Source organism: Ictidomys tridecemlineatus, chromosome 7, assembly GCF_052094955.1.
Source record: "Ictidomys tridecemlineatus isolate mIctTri1 chromosome 7, mIctTri1.hap1, whole genome shotgun sequence".
Lineage (NCBI taxonomy): Eukaryota > Metazoa > Chordata > Mammalia > Rodentia > Sciuridae > Ictidomys > Ictidomys tridecemlineatus.
The window spans coordinates 174,635,760-174,654,731 of NC_135483.1; the positions used below are offsets into that span (position 1 = coordinate 174,635,760).

General features: G+C 36.1%; 1 protein-coding gene and 1 long non-coding RNA gene across 7 annotated transcripts in view; one reads left to right on the top strand and one right to left on the bottom strand.

Moving 5' to 3' along the window:
* The window catches only part of LOC144365621 (uncharacterized), a 91,365-nt gene extending 78,560 nt beyond the window's left edge, over window positions 1-12,805 (top strand). Inside the window, exon 4 of the long non-coding RNA XR_013424289.1 lies at window positions 10,715-12,805. This is a non-coding gene — a long non-coding RNA (uncharacterized LOC144365621). The remainder of the gene's footprint in view (window positions 1-10,714) is intronic.
* Window positions 1-18,972, bottom strand: part of Erbb4 (erb-b2 receptor tyrosine kinase 4) — a 1,041,723-nt gene that overhangs the window by 92,081 nt on the left and 930,670 nt on the right. The window lies entirely within an intron of this gene.

An 18,972-nucleotide genomic window follows, 5' to 3' on the forward strand; every position in this document is an offset into this window, starting at 1 on the left:
GCAAGTGTCAGGGAATGGATCATAGGCAGGGAAATGTTCTTAGGTGCAAGTAAATTTTTGGATAAACACAGAAATACCACCTTTTGTCTTCATGTAAATCAGTTTGGAGACGCTAAAGAAGAAGTAGTAAAGGAGGAGGAAAAAATAAAGAGAGGGGCCTGGCTGGGGTTGTGGCTCAGTGGCAGAGCACTTGCCTAGCATGTGTGAGGCACTGGGTTAGATTCTCAGCACCACATATAAGTTGTAAATGAATAAGATAAAGATTTATAAACATCTTTTAAAAAATTTTAAAAAAAACAAAGAGAGTTACATTTTTCAGTAATGAAAAATAGGGCTAACACATGTGTGAACCACCACAAACCAGAACACTTGGGCAGAGAGAGCAAAGGGAAGGAAAATACAGCACTGCCAGAGCCCATTCTGCTAAGAGAAGGTGAGATCAAATGCTGGCCTTAGTGAAATGGAGATAGCACAGCAAGGCTTCTGTGTATGCCAACCCATGTGGGGATTTTGGCGGTGATGTATAACACAGGGACAACAGCATGTTCAAAGGATGAGGGCAGTCTGACAGAGAACAGCATCGTGTTTGTAGTAAGCCTATATGAAAATCTGGAAGTTATAGACACAGCAGTTTGGTTGCCAGGAAAGGTGTACTTGTGACATAAGGAGGTGAGAGAAATGTCCCCCTAAACTGAAGATATTGACTCAGATAATGTGATTGATCTAAGGACTTTGAACAAATAAGGTCAATGAAAGATGGCAACACCCAATGATGTTTAAGAGGAAGAATCTAAAGAGAGTAAAAAAGTTCAAGTGGGATTAATATTTTCTATGTCCCCCCAAATATAAATGAATAAGAACAGCACTATGCTGCTTTCATTATTAGCCTCAGAAAATACCTGCCTCTGGGTAATTTGAGTCCTGCAGAGAAATCAAAACAATAACAACAACATCAACAAAAATCCCTGCCTACTCTTTTACAAAATATATATGTATATTTTTCTTCTGAAAGAAAAAAAAATCCCTTAAAGGTGGAGAGTCCTATGTTTCATGTACAGTATTGTCAACTCGTCTGGCAGAGATGAGAAAGCTGACAGCCCTCGGGAGGGCTGCGTGCACAAGTCTGGAACGGCAGAGACCTGATCCCGCATGTAATGAGACCAAACAGAGCTGGGAGGGAAACTCTGCTTGCAAGCCCCCTCAGACAAAGCATCAAGCAGCAGCTGCCTGCCTGTCATGCTTCAGCCTCCTCTCCATGGCCTTCCTTCTCTGCAACAGCAGGAGCAACATGAAAAGCCCACTGTATATTACAGTCAGGTCAGCGGCCGTTGAGGCCACCGTGTAAATATATTCATTTACTTATCCATTTGTGCAACATTTATCAAGAATTTGCCATGCCTGGTGCTGTGCAGAGTGTTTGGGCTGCGGTGGTAAATAAAACATGCTCTTCACAAGGGAAGCCTTTGGAGTCTGGTGAGGGAAGGGAAAATGTAGACAAATAGCCATATGTAAATGGGCATGCATGTGCTTTCCGGATCAGCAGAGGCCTTCCTCGAACATTTCAATGCACACAATAAACTATCCAATTAAAACATATGTATCTTCACCAGGTTCTTCATCCTTAAAACTGGAAGAAAACCATATAATGATAGAAGGATTTTGGCCTCCAGCGTAAGGTTGGTTAGGAACCAAAGTCTTTTTAAATTAAAAAGGGAATAAAAAGAGCCTTGGCGTGATAAAATTTGGTTTGACTAATCAGGTATTAGCTGGAGTTTTTGTCATAGCTAAATCACATCTTAGTCACAGATAACTCTTTGTCATGAAAATATAACTGGGGGTACTTTGTATTAGGGAGGTGTGTTTGCTCACTTTCTTTCTTTTTAAGAACAGAAAATTTTTAGTAGAGCAAAGACATTTCTCGCAGCCTTCCACGGGGGAACGGTGAAACTTAAGTGTGTTTAACTGGGCTTGGGAGGAGATTCAAGTGTTAAATCATATAATTTTATTAAGAAGGATACCTGAGGAACTGGGAGTTCTGGCTATAATCATATACTTGAATACACGAGGAACAAAGCACAAGTACTTCCTTCCTTTTATTTGAAACATAAAGTATCTATAATTAATAATAATCCTTCCTCACAGCACTTAGTGATTACTTTAAAAAACAGAAAGCTTTGCTCATTGTGATGTGCTGAGGCAGCCAAAGGGTTCATATTCAAATGGAAAGAAGGACTTGTCTCACCAGTGAAAAAGGCAGCAGGTACAGAATTGAGTTTCGTCAACATTGTCATTTTTAAGAGCACCTCTCAATTCTTGAAAAGAAGGACAATGTCAGTGGCAACGGCACTTGGGACTTTGCTTATGCCTCTTCAGCTCTCTGACTTCTCACATATTAGACCTTACAGTGGAAACCAGAAAGTGATACAGAACAGTCGTTCTCATGTAAAACGTGAAAGCAGATATCACATCAAGGAGGAAAAACATCAGTCTCACAATTTGGCTGGGTGTGAGGAGGGAGGACTCCTATGAATCAGTAATAGGTTATATTTCTACTTTCATCTACTTATGTAAGTTTTGATGCCTCGAGTTCTCAATAAGTAAAATGAGCATCTATGTATTCCACAAAGATGCCCCAAGACAACTTTAAAAGTTAGGTATGATCTTTGTAACACTAGGGAATTGCAAGATGCCATCAACCAGCACAGGGCATTGCAGACTTTAATGTACATCTGAATCATATGGATATTGTTAAATACAGATTCTTATTTAATTGATATAGGTAAACTCCCATATTCTGATTTTCCAGGTGATGCTAATGTTGTTGGTCTTTGTACCACATTTGGAATAGAAAGGTTCTAAAAAACACATTGCTTAACTTCCAAACTACTGTCAAAACAATCTTTCTTTAGTACCACATGTTTTTTTGGCAATGTACATTTGAGACTACTGCATCAGGAAGAAGAGTAGAATCTATTCCTACGTCTTAAATCTAAGTGGATTTTATGACCACTTGGACAAATAGACTATGGTAAAACTAGGCCAGTCCTTAAGTGGCTTGGTGATTTCAACTTCCAAGCTTTGGAGCCAGGTACTATAGAAGGAGTTTCACTACCAAAGACTACTATGAGAGAGAGGACGGAGCTGTGAGGAAGCCTAGGAGGACTACACTGTCACGTGTGTGGGAGGAGGAGGGAAGTACAGGAGAGAGAGAGAGGGGAGAGTCAAATAACATGGAGGTGCAAGGCATGAGAGTAAAGAAGCCATATCAAAGTGGTTCATCCAACCCTAGTTTTTTGGATCACAAAAACCATTGACCAATCCATTCATGAATTCCTGATATGCAAGATCTAAACAAAATTAAATGATTGTTTAAGACCTTAAATTATGGGTTATATTGCTACTCATAATAAGTATGTCAGAATTTGTACGTAAGAGAATTTTAAAAAGACTCAAAAGTGAAGGCCAGTATTTTAATTCTATTTGCATTCAATAAATACGTAAATGGAAAACTTAGGAATGACCTGTCTACTTTTCCACTTTTGGAAAATAGACTTTTGTATCAATATTTAACTGAGAACAAAACATAATTTATGCAAAATTCAATAGGAATCTCTAAAATAGTAGTAATAATTAACATTTCTATTATTTTTGAAAATATACTTATATGAAATAAACAATAACATTTGAGATTTTTCTATTATATACATTTTCTCTTCATTGGAGCAACTAGAAGAGAAGGTCTTGGCATTTGTTTCTTTTGTTTTGATTGGGGAATTCATCATCTTAGTCATTTAGAAACAATTAATGACTTGTATTTGACATTATTAATAAGAGATAGATTTGAAACCAAGTGTGACTAATATCAGAGAAACCACATAGAGAACCCAGAGAAAATTTATGTTTGATGAAATTCTAACTAAAGGGGAAGATACTTGAACTCAATGTTGACGGGAAGCGGGAGTTGGAAAAAAAAAAGGAGGTTCAGAGTTGGAGAGATGTGTCAGTAAGAACAGTTGATACATAAGAATGGCAAACAGATGAGCTGGATAGGAGAACTGAAGTAATACAGGGCAATTCTGGTGTGGGAGGCTTGAAGTTATGGAAAACATGCAAGCTTTTAATTAATGCATCATATTTGACCAAAAGTGTTTTGAAAGATCACTCACTTTGGTGAGGATAAATTGGAAGAATTTAAGTCTAGAGGTGGGAAGTCTAGGGTAGAGGTTTTGTTGTAGTAATAGCAGAGGTGAGACATGGTTCTTTCATAAACTAAGGACTGGAAGAGGAAATCACTGCTTCTAAAGATATTTTGGCGATAATAACAAGTATATTAAAAACCACAACATCAATGCTAATAAATAATATTCATGATATTCTATTCTATGTCAAATGGGATAGACTAAGAAAATACTTCCTCCCAAAAGATATCCAAGTCCCTACCTCTGAAACCCATGATTGTCACTGTGTGTGAGGAAATCGAAGTAGTCTTTGCAAATGTAACTAAGTGAGAGATCTGGACATGGGGAAATGATCCTAGATTTTCAGGGTCCTTACTGAAATACAGTCGCATATATCCTCATAAGATGGAAATGTTGAGATTTTCCATACACATAAGGATGATGTGAAGATGGAGGCTGAGATTAGATTAATGAGGCCACATGCCAAGGAACACTGGCAGCCATCAGAAGCTAGAAAAAGCAAGGAATGGATCCTCCCCTAGAGCTTATGGAGGGAGTATGTCTCTGCCAACAGTTTTATTTCATCCCAGTGATTCTCATTTTAGACTTCTGGCCTACAGAACCACAAGAGATTAAATTTCATTTGTTTTAAGTAAGCTACCAGTTTGTAGTAAATTGTTAGAGCACCCACAGAAAATGAATGCATGAGAAAATAAATCTTTCTTGAAAATCTCAGTGCTATTATAAAAAGGGCCTGCCTTCTGAGACATGGAAAGGTATATGATATAAAGATAGAGAATATTTGCCTCATTTCCTCTAAAAAATATTTTTACATTTCATGTACCGAGAAGATTAGATCTATAGACATTTGTCAAGTTAATTGCTGTGTTCCAAAGGAAAATAAACCTTATTTTTATAATCCTGAGAAGGCCAAATATTTACAACTTGGTCGAGGTCCCTGGGTTAAGCTCCCTAAAAGCAAGAAAACCTGAAGCTCTATCAACCTAATCACATTTCAAGGGCAAATGAAGCCCAGGATTTGATATAATAAACACCCAAACAATGGCTCTCAAATATTTCTGGAACTGAGCAAGTGTGGTGGCATATAACTATCAAAGTGAATTGAAGATGAAGACATTCCTAATTCATTGAACCAGAGATAAACAGGCACGGTGAAATCTGGCAGCTGGAGAAGACCTGGGTTAAAGAATCTATAATCCTCTCCCTTTCATCTCTAAAGAGCATGGATTGTCTGTGCCTCTCCCTTTCTTATGGAGTATCTGGCCATTTGCTTCACATAGTTTTTTTTATCAGACTTTCATTTTGTTGCCTTTGGGTAAGGATGAAGTAAGAGGGGCCAACTCAGTTATCATGAGTGGAACTCAGCTTTATGTCATTGTAAAAAAAATATCTGAGATAATCAGTATAAAAGGAGGAAAGGTCTATTTTGGTTCATAATTGGCTGGTCAGTCGACTCCATTGTTTCAGAGCGTATGATGAGGTGGAATGTCATGGTAGTAAGCACATGGAGCAAAGCTGTTTACCTCATGGCAGTTGGGAAGCAAAGAGAAAGACAGACAGGGACCAGATGCCAATGTTCCCCTCAAGAGCATACTCACAATGGGCTAATTTCCTTCCTCTGGACCTGTTTTAAGTCAGCTTTTTTATTCTCTATGACTAAAAGACCTGACAAGAATAATTAGAGGAGTAAAAGTCTGGCTCACTATTTCAGAGACCTCAGTCTCAGGGCAGCAGGTGAGGCGAAACATCACTGCAGTGGAAAATAGCTCAGAACATGTCAACCAGGAAGCAGAGAGAACTCTACTCACTAGAGACAAGGTATATACCCCAAAGGCATACCCCCAGTGACCTGTCTTCTCCAACCACACCCTACCTGCCTACAGTTATCACCTAGTTAATCCATTAAGATGAATTAATGTAATAATTAGCTTAAGGCTCTCATAACTCAATCATTTTCCCTCAAAACTTTTTTTTTTTTTAGAGAGAGAGAGAGAATTTTTTAATATTTATTTTTTAGTTTTCAGCAGACACAACATCTTTGTTTGTATGTGGTGCTGAGGATCAAACCCGGGCCGCACGCATGCCAGGCGAGTGCGCTAGGTGTCCTCCTAAAGCTCTTATCTCACAAAAGAGCTTTAGGAGGACACCTCATATCTAAACCATAACAGGATCCTACCTCCTAAAGGTTCTATAACCTCCCACCAGAACCAGAGGCTGGCAACAAGCTTTAACACTTTTGCATTTTTTTAAATCTATATGATGCGAATAATGATATCAACTTCAGAGGGTTCTGTAAAATTTCAGTAAATACTCTATACAAAGCATAAGGCATGTATAGTAGGAAAGACCTGATCAATGGATATTAATTGAATATGAATCTGAAACAGTATAGTGACATATGAATCTGTAAGTGAATTTAAAACTGCAGAAAATCATACACCAACAATTGTATTACCTTTTTGCTCATTATTATCCATTACTATCTTAATTTTGATATCCATTTTTATGGAACAAAAGAGGGAAGAATAATATCACACCTTCCAAAATTGGACTAAAAATAAAAAGCAAATTATTTTGTTGACAGTTTAGTTTTTAACTGCAAATCAATCATCTGAAAAAAGTAAAAATGATAAAAAATTTTTTAGGATTAAATAACAATTTTGAGAATTGTTTCAAAATAATAACAAAAGTAACAAATATGGACATTTAAATTTATAATAAGTTGTTGATTACATCTTGTGTCAAACTATGTAGCAGATGGGCAGAAAAATATAAAAACAGCAAAGAAGTGAAAATTCAAAAAAAATTTAAAAGAAAATATAAAATAGCAGGAATTTGTCCGATGAAAAAAAATAAGTATGGGAATGAGTCAAATATAAGAGAAGATATTGTGAGTACCACAGTATAAGATATAAAGTGTTTAGTAAATTCCAAATGGAGAAAAAGATGACATTTAGAAATTCCAGATAAGAATGGACATTAGAGTGTCACGTTCAGAGGATGAATAAAGGAAGAGAATTTTAAGACAGGCGGAAACACGATCACAGGCCCTGAGGCTGGAATAACTGAGACGAATTCAGGAGACTGGGAGCAACACAGTTTGGTAGAAAAATAGGAAGTCATTGTGGCAGTAATGAATACAGAGTTAGAAAGATACAGTAGGAACATGGTATGGAAGATTATCAGTGCTCAAAAAAGAGATAGGAACTTCCTTTGTGAGGAAAAGGGGAACCAGTGAGATATTAGGGGTGAGGAGTTTTTGGATCAGAGTTAAATTTAAGAAAGACTATTCTGAAGGGAGGTAACATGGCTTGTGAGTCTGAGGATATCCTGGGTCACAGAGGAGTGGAAGAGTGGATGCCCATCTGTTAGTCCACCAGCTAACAGATGAAGAAGACATGAGTGAGTTACAATATCACATCCTGAAACCTCTAACAAGTCAATGGATTTAAGCCTCAATGGCCAATAACATCACAAAAAAGGGAAGCACCCAGTTACTATGTTGAATAAAGAAACCTATGAGTTTGTCTTGCAAAAAATAGAGTGAAATAAAAGCATCTCGGTATTATGCTGTATGTCCAACTAATAGTTTAGAAGAAATGCACAGAGCAGAGTAATATATCAAACTACACTGTCACAAGTCAAAACTGGACAGCTGAGGGAAATTCTTCAAGTCAAAAACCCAAGTTTCTTCAATAAAGAAATTCCAAGGTAAAAGGGGATAAAAAGGGGGAAACCTACATGTGATAGTTAATATTATGTGTCAGTTTGACTTGGTGCCCAGATGTTTGGTTAAACATTACTCCAGATGTTTCTGTAAAGGGGTATTCTTGAGGTTGTTAAAATTTAAATTAGAATTTGAGTAAAGCAGATTACCCTCTATAAAGGCCCATTAAGTGGGCCTTATGCTATTAGTTGAAGGCCTCAACAGAACAAAGACTGATCTCCCTCAAGCAAGAAAAAATTCTGCCAGCCTGTGGATTTGACCTGCAGCTCTTCCCTCTGTCTCCAGTATACTGGCCTACTCTATAGATTTTAGACTCATCCACACTGTACAATCATGGGAGCCCATTGATGAACACAGAGTGAGAATACATACAGAAGTAAAAATGGCAAAAATCAAAAATAAATTATAGTATTTAAGGATGCTTACTTCTTCCACAAAATTATAATGGAAAGCAAATTATCATGAAAGTTCAATTAATGGCTATCTAGGAGGGAAGAGAGAGAAGTGTGGCTGAGTTGGGGCTAATGGAAGGGCTTCAAGGGCATTTGGAGTAATTTCATTTCTTGGCCTGGGCGATAGTGACCCTTATAAAAATTGTTTGAACTGTTCTTATGCATTATACAGTTTTTCTAGATCTGTATTTTATAATAAACACCCCCTCTCCCTCAAAAAATAAAAATTCAGGATAAGGAGAAGAATAGTCATAAGCTATTAATAATAGCTAACTGAAATCAGGGGATAATTGCCTTGGAAACCATAAATTTGCTCAGGGTTTTAAGTACTAAAGTTCAAAAGTAACATTTTATTGCATAACATTTCTCTTTGCCTCTGTGGAACAACTGACCTATTATTTATTAGAATAAAAGAAGGATACAATAACAGCATAAAACCATTTTTGCATAACAGTTGTCAGAGAATAAATTCAAAAGCCTATTCAGGTGGCATGAGAAACCAGTTCACGGTTGGTCAGAAGTTGTAAATCACTTAAGGAAAGGTCCCATGAGCAGTTCAAGCGAAAACACCCTTGGCTCATGAATTCTTGGCATTCCAGGCCAACAGAAAGCCAGATCTGCCATCAATTTCTGCAAATGGACACTCAGCCAAATAAAGAGATGCCAACCATAATTAATGAAATTGCTAGAAAAGTCTATGAAGGCTACCAGGTAAGAAAGGAGCTGATATTAGGGAAATATTTTATTTATATATATATAAATATATATATACACACACATACACACACATACACACACACACACACACACACACACACACACATACATACATACACCAACAGCTTGACCAACAAATAAAGTTTCTGAGCCACCAAGAATTCCTAGGTTAATATATGAACAGCTGGGGGACGACATCAATGAAAGACTGATGATATAATTTAATGCCCCTCTATAGAAAGACAGATCTACATTTCCAGATACATGTTGGCTATTTCTACTTGAATGTGCCAGGGGCATTTAAAAATATGCATGTTCAAAAGGAATCTCATATTCTTTCCCCAAACAACATCTCTTGCTAGCATCCCTGTCCCTATTCATGGCATAATCTTCATCTGAATTCCCCAAGTAAATTCATTTCAATACATCTTCTTCCTCTTCATCCTTCATCTCTAGTCAGAAACCAAATACATTTGATTCCCAAACTCCTGAAACAACTCTTGTATGTGACCACTTGCATGTGAAACACTTTCAGCATCCTAATTCAAGTTCTAATACTTCTTGTGTGGATTATTATAAGTCTCCTGAACTCTTCACAACACTACTTTACCTCTATCCTCACTACTCTTAAAAAATATTATTGCATTAATATCTCACAGATGTACTAATGATAACTTCTTTCTGCTTCTCAAACAAAACAAGTACTAAGAATAAACAACTTCAGATGTGCATTATCCACTGCATAATATTAAAGCTCCTCAGGCTGGTGATTTTAAACTTTCTTCATGCTTCTACAACTACATATTTGACTTTGTCTGTCTAATCACCCTTACCTCTCCTTTAATTAGCCACATGGGTCTCCTCTAGTATATCTGCCACAATTCATCATCTTGTCCTTTTCTTCTAGAGCCTGCTCTAACTTAGTGCTTCTCAAAGTTAAGTGTGCAACAGAATCACCTAGAGAGTTAAAGCAGATTTCTGGGCCCCAACCTCAGCACTTCTCAGCTGGTATATGGTGAGGCATTTCTAATACTGTACTGGGGATACTAAGGCTGATGATGGTCTAGGGAGCATGCTTTGGTAACCACTACTCAAACAATAATCTACCCTCCTCTTCTTCTGCAATATACTCATCATTTAAGTCTTCATGCAGTTCATATTTCATGGAGTCATTGAGTTGTATTTAATTTTCCCGATAGACTCTACTCTTTCAGAGTACTGTCCATGTTTAAATTTTCTAAATTACAGCTCCATAATATGACGTGTGGAGTCTTATCTATGAGACAAAAAATATGTATTTCTGCCCACTAAATAAATACATCTGAGGTTATAAGGATTCTACCACAAGTATCTATTGACATATGAATTGGCTTAATGATACAAAGTTGTCTTTTGGTCAAAGCTTGGTTGTCACTTTGCATGTGTCCCTGCTTTGTCAATGAATCTGGGACTGCTGCCTTGCTTCCTTCTGTTAGAATCAATTTCGATGTTTGGGGCCAAATATTGGGGCAGATTATTTAAGCAGTTCAGTTACAAAATTTTATCATATCATGAGGGAAAATAGAGTATTTTCTTTCTAAACCTCAAATATTTAATTCTGTTTTCTCTTTACTTCACAGACAGGATCAATCCCAAGGCAAAGTGATCTTGAACAGAGAGGCTCATGGTGTCATGGGAAATGCAGAACAAGGTAGCAGGCAACGGGCATGCTGAATTGTTGCAGGACTGGTATCTTTGCCAAAGAATACTTGAACACATATCTCATCCATCTGCCACCTCTGGAGTTGATTTAAACCTTTATTTCTGTTTCTCCATCTATGCTTTTTTCTTTCAAATACCATGCAATAACTATGGAAGTGTGTTTGGCTTGGTATTCATGTTTATCCTCTTGCTCTCCTTGGGGAAAATGGCATGGTTTTATAGAACAGTGGTGTAGCAATGAGAACTTCCTTAGTTATAATTTTCCTGTTGTCCAAATCCAGCTCATAGAATATTTTATTTCATTTGGCTTCACAATTTTTAACCATCAAGTGAGAGGAAGAGATGTTCATTTTATCTTGGGTACTGTATAAATCAATCTATTCCTCTCTGGACAGAAGTAACCAAATGGTACTGTAAGGTAAGACATTGTTGTCCTCAGAGTTAATGGAACCTGTGAAAACTAGTTTTTATTTGAATCAGGAATAGCATGTTCATTATATTCATTATGACTGAAGTATATTTAGTTCAAAAACTTCCATTTCTATTATTCGATCAGCTCTATATATCAGCATGACATTACTGCTCCTATGCACTTAACTAGGACTCACAACTGCCAGTCAATTTGTTCACCAATTACACACCTATGGTAGCCTACATCTCTCTCATTTTGAATAGCATTATTTTCATTGTCAGTACCCCATTAAGAAGTCAAAGGAACATTAGTGAAAAGTGATGGAATGCCACTTTGAACTTACAACAAAGCTCAGTGGGATATTTCAAACATAATGGGAAAGTAATAAGAAAAAAGATAATTGATATGAACAGATGAAACAACAAGATGGAAAGCACCCACTTTGTGAACTTGCATGTTTGAATGCTAAGATATTAGTGCTGTTCTATTAGTTTCAAGTTCTGATTGAAATGTTCATACATACCCAGGCTCTCCTGACATATTTCTTAATCTTTTTCAGTATCTAAAAAGAAGCATTAGTGCTTCAAATATTCCTAGGTAAAGAAACTGATGTTCTTGATGAAGAACCTGTTCAAAGTCAGTCATGAAGTAACAGGCCAGGTTACCCTCCACCTTTTTCTCCCTTATACACCAATATTGGTTCTCTGGAAAGTTGGCATGCTTACAGGAAAAGAGATATGTGACCAAGGTTATGCACTCTGTGAGAAAAGAAGATACTCACTAAATGACTGTGTGTCTCTCACAATGTTCAATATAACACCTTTCTCAGTATATTTAGGAAAAGTTTATTGAAGAAACATTGCTTCAGAATTTTGCTTCTCAACACTTTATTTCAGATATTATTAGTGATTAAAAGTTTACGCTTCTGGTTAAGATGAAGGGACATCTGAATTTACTCTCCCAACTAACAACTAAAAACCTATTAAGCAATGATATTTGCCATGGTTTGGATCTGTAATGTCCTCCAAGGGCTTATTTTAAAGGCTTGGTCACCAGCCTATGGCATTACTGGGAGGTGGTGGAACATTTAAGCCATGGGGCCTACTGGAAGGAATTTAGGTCATTGGGGTAAGCCCTAAAAGAAGATATTGGAACCCCAGACTCTGCGCTTGCTCTCTCTCTCTCTCTCTCTCTCTCTCTCTCTCTCTCTCTGCTTTAGGTTGCCATGAGGCAAGCAGCTTCCTCTACCACACTTTCTGATGATGATGTACTGTGTTGCCAAAAGCTCAAAACAACAGGGACAAGTGACCCTGAACCCCTGAAATCATGAGCCAAAATAAAACTTTCCTCCTTTTATTTATCTTGTATACTTTGTTACAGCAATTGGATGCTGGCTAACACATTGCTCAACAGGTAATGAAGGAGAATGACCCTTAAGAGAAAAACTCTAGGAGTGTTCCAGCTTACTGTTTAGAGTAAGTTTCCAGTTCCAGGTCACAGTGCATAAAGAGGGAAACCAAGTAAAGATAAACAGTCCTTCTGTATTAAGTAGATAGAACTGGGAGCCCAGGACTAGAGTCACAGGGCAACAGAGAGACAAGAGCTCTGTATACAGATAATGTAGAGAAGTGCAGAATGTCTTCTTTGAGGATTCATTAGGATGCTGATCAGTACATGAGTGTAAGGAAATTATCCAAGGCCAGGTACACCATTCAAAATTATTATAGGAAAGCAGTGCCTGATTTTCACATAAGCCTTGAACAGCTTCTGTCCCACAACAGCCACAGTAGAAAACCTCATGATTTAGGAAGCATATGTTAAATAACTAAGAAAGGCCATGTCTTAGTATTAGGGAAAAATTAAGCTAAGACTCAAAGCAGTTCTGGTCTGACCTAACAATGGTTAATAGGAAGACCAGAAAGTTACCTTCCAAGTAACTGGAAAGCATCTTAGAATAAAACTTAAGAACATTTATGGGAATAAAAATAATCTAGCTCCTAGGAAGTAAAAATTTATATTCTTGTGTCTGTATAAAAAGAAAAAGAAAAAGAAACATGAAAACACAACTAATAGTGAAAGGAAAATATGTTAAAACTGAACCAGAAATAAGTAATATTAATAGTAATGAAATTAAAAAGCATTATGATTACATTCCATATATTAAAAAGCAAGAGATAGAGTTGTTAAAAATCAAGATATAGTGGCTGAGGTTGTGGCTCAGGGGTAGAGTGTGTGTGGGGCACTGGGTTCGATCCTCAAAACCACATATAAATAAATAAAATAAAGGTATTGTGTCCACCTATATATTTAGGGAAAAAAAAACAAGACACAAATTTAATTTATAATGTCAAAACACTGGAATCTAAATTCCATTGGATGGGATTAAAACGTTAATATTGCATAATAAAAAAATTAGTAAACTTGAAGACATAGAATTAGGAACTAATAAAAACACTCATGAATTGATGGACAAATGCAGCTACCAGAAACATGTGCATCTGGATTCAATGGATGAGGTGGAATAAAAAAGGAGTAAGTTAAATAATTTTAAAGAAATAATGGCCAAAATTTTTACAAATTTGAGGAAAATGATAAACCCACAGACCTAAGAACTGCCATGAGCCCCAAGCAAAAGACACATGAATCAAGATATTTCAATATCAGAATCATAATTAACTTGCTTATAATGAATAATAAAGAGGAAAATTCTAAAATATGTGGAGGAAATAGACACACTATACATACAGACAAGGACGGCAGCACATTTCTTGTTGGTAACAATACCAGGGAGAAGACAGAGCAACATATTTAAAGTACTGAAAGACCGAAGAAGTCTGTCCATTTAGAATTCTTTACCCAGAAAAGATAAAGAAAAACCCTTTCAAAACCAATGGTGAAGCAAAGATGGTTTTAGAAATACAAAAACTGAAAGAAGGGACTGGGGTTGTAGCTCAGTAGTAGAGCACTTGCCTAGCACACATGAGGCACTGGGTTTGATCCTCAGCACCACAAAAATAAATAAATTATATAATGGCATGGTGCTACTTACAACTAAATTAATTTTAAAAAAAAGCTGAAAGAATTTGAAACCAGCAGATTTGAACTCTAAGATACATTAAAGTCATTCCTTCAAGCAGATAGAAAATGACACAAAGCAAGTGATAGCACTGAAATACTAACTACATGGGTCCATGGCCTTCTATTTTTTTTCTTTTTCTTCTTATTAGTATCTCTTTAAAAAGCAGTCAATTATTCAAAGCCAAATGTACTGCAGCGTTTTTGTGGAAGCCAAATGAATGACAACAGCAAAATCTATGGGGTTGAAATGGAAGACGGGTTCTAATACTGTGTGTGAAGTAGGAAAAATAACACTTAACTGTTAGACTTTGATGAGTTAAAGGTATATGCTACAAATCCTAAATATATCACTGAATAAAACAACAGTTACAGCTAATGAGCCTCCACAGCAGATAAATGGAGTCATAAAAACATTCCGTTAAAAAAGGAGAGAAGAAATGAAGAACACATGGAGAAAATAGAGGAAATAGGGCTTAGGAAGATGGCAGATCTAAGTCCAGTCACACCAATGATCACATTAAATTGGTAACAACAATCAAAAGGTGGAATGACAACATTAATATGAGTCAGAGTAGATTTCAGAACAAAATTGCCATGAATAAAGAGCATATAACATAATGATGAAAGGAATAATTCACTAGGAGAACATAACAATCCTAAACATTTATGTAACTGATAACAGAGCTTCGGAAATTTAAAGCAAATACCAACAGAACTATGAGAACTTAAAAACAAATTGGCAATTATGGTTAGAGATTTCAGAATCTATCTCTCTATAATTGAAGGCACAAGCCAAAAGAAAACCAATGTAAATATGGAAGATTGAAACATTATAAAGGAATTTCATCCAACACCTGGGAAGAGTCCCCTTATTAATGCATACATCCTCACCACCTGGACATTTTATTGGTCTAGGGGTGGGCACATTAGCTTTCTCAAACTGATATAATCAAAGTTCTCCAAAATTCTGAAATCTTGACTGAGAAAGAACCCAGACTGAAGCTAAAATGCAAAACTCAGGTGCAGTCAGCACTTCTTTCTACAAGGGCCAGAGAACTAGGAGGACAACCGTGAAGAGATAAAGAATCAGGAGAGAGAGGAGACTGAGGTGGTGCTCTGTGGCGAGCTCATTGCTGATTGTCTGCCTAGTGCCTCCCTGCAGCTCTCTTCTTGTTGCGTCTTTGTGTTCCAACTCTTAACTGACTTTGTGAAATATTTCAGAAATAGTTTCTGCCTCAGGATTTCAGAGCAACACAGAAAGGCACAAGGAATGCAAAGGTAAAGGTCCAAAGTTACTGCTCTAGTTTCTATGTCCTTGCCTTGCTTGCCTATCCTTGTTCTTGTCCACTCACACTATCTAAATAAAAAGCTATAGAACAGCAAGACAGTGTTCTTACTTTCATAAATTCTCTCTGGGGACTGAACTCAGGGGTACATGACCATTAAGCCACATCCCCAGCCCTATTTTGCATTTTATTTAGAGACAAAGTTTGCTTAGTGCCTCACTTTTGCTGAAGCTACCTTTTGTATTTCAGCCTTTTCTCCCAATTCAGACTACAAATCCTATAAGATGAAAAATCCTGGGATATCCTACATTCCCAAGCTAAAAAAGTCTTGTGAATAAAATAGACTACATAAACATTCCTTAGTAATAAATCAAGGGTTTGTGAATTGGCATAGGGAACTAAGCATTTAAAAAAAAATTTTTAGCTGTAGATGGACACAATATCTTTATTTATTTATTTATTTTTATGTGGTGCTGAGGATCAAATCTAGTGCCTCACATGGATGAGGCAAGTGATCTGCTACTGAACTACAGCCCCATCCTGGGAACTAAATATTTTTATTTATTATGAGAGAATATATTCTGATTTCTGATTGGCTTATAAGTACATATGTGAAATTCAACCCATGTTTATGTTGCTATTCTTCTGTATCAGTATGTACATGTATTTATACATAGGAAGCTTAACTCTATTGTTTTATCGATAGCAAGAAATTACCACTATGTGCACTAAATAATTATGAAAAGTTTGCAGCTATTGGCATACATTATCTTTCTCAGAACTTTGTGTCTGCTGATAACTGTAGATTCAAAGAACAAGAGTAGCTTGCTTCTTTTTTTCTTTAATAAATGCTGCTTGATGCTTTCTTATTCCCAGGTGCAAGAAAGATAGTTAATGGATGCTATTAATAAATGAGAAACAATATTAAATATTAATGTTTACCAATTTTTTGCCCTCAATAATACAGAAGGATTTTCCCTAAGCATTCCTTTTAATGACCTGACTATAAATTGATTCTAGTACATTTAAAACTGAAAAAGCACTATAAGTATCTTTAGTTATAGAACAATTTAGTCTCAGAATACTTCAACCAGAATGGAAATGCCAAGTGCAAAATATCTTAGATGAGAATGAGTCCAACCATCTTAGACCAGTAATCATAAAAGCCCAATATGTAATAAGTGATATGTGTAAGGTAGATGTTCTGACAATGATTTTATACAAATCTGGGGTTAATTCTCATTAACTATTACCCCATGTGACCCTGTGCAAGTTGTACAGTCTAAGCAAGTCTCAGTTTTCCTCTGAAAAAATGTGAATGACATTAGCATCCAAGTTGAAAAGTTGTGGTGTAGTTCTACAGGATGAAATAAGTAAAGTGACGAATGCATAGTAATCACTCAAATTTAGATAATAATATTTTCAAGAAAACAACTAACAAATTTCTTTACTATTTTGGTTATGAGTAATTTGGTTCAACATATTTTCATATAAGAGCTTCATCATATGTCATGATTCTAAAATAATCAATTTAATTTTCTTTAAACTAGGTTTGAAGACTCCTTATTTTTCTATTTAAAAGCAGTTAGGGTTTCAGGCTGGGTGGTGGCTCAGTGGTAGAACGCTTGTCTCGCATGTGTGAGGCACTGGATTCAATCTTCAGCAACACATAAAAAATAAATAAATAAACAAAATAAAGTTATTACTAAGAAAATCAGGTTTTCACGTCACTTAATTTTGCAATATTTATATATTATATCAACCTATTTGGTAATAAAATAAATACGTAAAACAAATTTAATGACGATGTTGTCATTATTTTACTTCTACCATGCCAAACTGTTTTGACAAACTTTTTTTTTTTAACTGAATTGCATCCCTAGCCTAGTATTTTGTAGACAAATACTCAAATGTCTCCTTCAGCATAGCAACTTGACATTTTAAAAAATCCTTGTCTGTTTCATTATAAAAGTCAGAATTCCTGGGAAATCAGGTGCCTTATATTTTTCAAAACAAGTTTCCTTTAGTACGGAGCTTGGGTCTCACATGTTGATAAGGTGATTCAAAAGCTGAAAATAATAAAAGGAGGCATTGCCTTTAAACAAGTCCTAGAAAACATAGCAGCAAGAGAATATTATGCTATTACTATAAATTTCACTGACAGTAGAGGGCTGTGGGGGTTATGGAAAGGGAGGAAAGTTACACAATAACCACTGGCCAGAGTAATTAGCTGGGGTAATGAAGAGAGAGGAAAAGTGTGTTGGACACGGAAGCCCTGAACTGTCAGCATTATTGTTCTCCAAGGCTTTGGAAGAACAACGCTCTGCTGAGCCTTCAGTAATTGCTGTACATGACTACTCATGAAGAGAGTAATTAAGAAATGTCAGTGCTTCTCTGGACAAAAAAAAAAAAAAAAAAAATTAGCATTCCTACCACACACAGTGCTTCCCTAGAAGAAATACTTTTTGTTGTTGTTGTTGTTCTAAAATATTAACAGTAATATTTGTATTTCAAGTAGTTCAAAGAGTGAGCTATGAATTACTAAACAAAGCCAACAGTGCAATTGTTCCCTCTGCCAGCAAACCCATCTCCAATGTTTCCCAGACTCAGATGGCTGGCAGGATAGAACCCCTCCCTGAGCTCTGTATCCACAGTCAAGCATATTGCCCAGTCCCTAAGATAATCTATGTTACATTCTCCTATTTTATGTTTGTCATACTCTTACCACTACTGGAATTCATTTATGTATATATCCACATATTTACCACTTCATTCGATTTTAAGCTCCACAAGAAGAGATAGTTCCTTTTTGCCCATCCCTGAATTATTGTTTCTACAAAAAGTATCTGGTAGTCGTAAATCCTGTATAAGTTATTACTTAAGGCTAAAAAATTTCAAGAATAACATTTTGTTTAGGAAATATACAATATGAAGCCTCATGCATACTTTAAATGTTTAGGCTGTCAGTTAAAAGGGACTAATTTAATTTTAAAATAGAAAGCACCAGTATAAGTCACACACTAAGGCATTATAAAATATTATGAACTTCCATCTTTTGCTTTCTTTTAATAGACTCAATTTACAGTTTAAAACTTACTTGAAAGTTTTACTAAAAAGAAATTAGTTTATGTAAATGATTTAAAATTTCCACTCAAAAGCAGTTTGTCCTCTTCATGCTAATGAAAAATTGTCAAATTTTTTTCTTAGTGAAGGAGACTCTTAAAGAAATGAAACCATAGACATTGCAGAGCAAAAAAATGAGAGCACCAATCCTGTAGTAATGAGGCTAATCAAATCAAACACCTTTCTCCCATTCCATTCCAACTTATTTACTCTGCACTTTGAATTAAGCAGTTGTGTCTATATGGTTAATTGTAGCTTTGATTCTCCAATTTGCTCT